Genomic DNA, 1,531 nt, shown 5'->3' with positions numbered 1-1,531 from the left:
TTGGGACGCAACAATATCAAAACAATGGACGATTTGGTCATATTTTTGTCGGCTCCTATTGCACAACAACTTCAAAATTGATACACACACGCTGTGTGTATCATCCATATTTACTTCCATAAACACAATGTGCTGTAACGTTGCGTCTCCTTCTGCACATGCGGGTTACTTCGGGGCTGTATACTGTTCACACTTGAGTCTGATGGCGGTAGCATTTAAATTATAATGTGAACAACAATTTGATCTCAGCAAAAAAATTGAGCATTAAGACCTGCATAGCCAAACAGATATTTTTGCAATATTATAAGTGGCCAAATCTTATATCCTCTCACCCTATGAGACTTTGACTGATAGAACCAACAGCTCTGTGTTCATTGTCAGTATTATTTCACATTGTCAGCGCCTTTAGCTCCTGTACGTAACCTTAACGCTGCAGTCAGTAATTTTTATAAAAATCTTTTTTTGTCGTATTTGCTGAAACTTTCACTGTATCCTGACAGTAGTACGAGACAGATAATCTGTAAACGAATCAGGGTCTTCTGGCCTGAACGATATACACATACACATATATATTTTTTGGGGGCTCTGATTGGTTGTTCTGTTCAGGCCCAGTGGATTCTTGCAAACACCATTAGGAGCACTAGGACGACCAGAGAACCTAGGTTTTTTCACAGATGATCTGTCTGTGTACTACTGTCAGGATATAGTGAACATTTCAACAATTAATGGACAAAAATAAATTGTATATAACGTACCTCACTGCAGCTTTAAGCATGCCTTAAGTCAAATGTTGTAACCCCTATGTTTAACCCTAAGACTGACCTAACTCTTGAGTTAAAATGTCTTCCCAATACATCTCCAGCAGCTGGGTAACACACACATTCCCTCACACACACCACATGAATGGGCTGGGAACGTGTCTTAGCATGTGACAAGAGGTAGTGGCTGTCAGCTGGATGGACAGCAGGGTTAGCTGCGGTTAGCCAAGAGGCTAGCTCGTCAAAACCACGATAGAGATTCCCAGCCAGCTGCGGGCTCGCATCCTCTTAACATTATTCTCACGTCTCCCCTGCCTTGGCGAGGAGGCAGCAGGGCTACTAGTGAATAGTGGCTGACACACGACTGTATACTGGTCCCAGTCCTCCTCTGCACGACTCAGAGGCGAACATCAGCTGAGCTAATTAGGGAAGCTGCTAAGACGACCTGCAAAACAGAATTCATTTCGCTTTGACGCTGCGCCTTGCCTTTTTATTGGCTTTTAATAGCTACCAAACGATTTATTATTAATAAATGTAAATTTCTGTGTTAAATAAAAACACAAACAGTAAGCCCAAAATAAATGGTAGTCAAAAGAACCATAAAGAAAACGTAAATGAAAAGCATCCTCAATAGCGGCCAACACATCGGATCTGCAAAGGGACATGAATAATGCAGCTGATGTAGGCTCGGTAACGCTACAGTGCGAGAAAATTTAACGTTGCCTTCGCGTGAAGGTGGAAACATCCAGCACAGCAACATCGGAAGAATGGTG

The sequence above is a fragment of the Morone saxatilis genome, unplaced genomic scaffold (genome assembly GCF_004916995.1).
Source record: "Morone saxatilis isolate NCDOM2014 unplaced genomic scaffold, NCSU_SB_2.0 Contig3, whole genome shotgun sequence".
Taxonomy (NCBI): Eukaryota; Metazoa; Chordata; class Actinopteri; family Moronidae; genus Morone; species Morone saxatilis.
Note: the sequence above shows the minus strand (reverse complement) of the source record.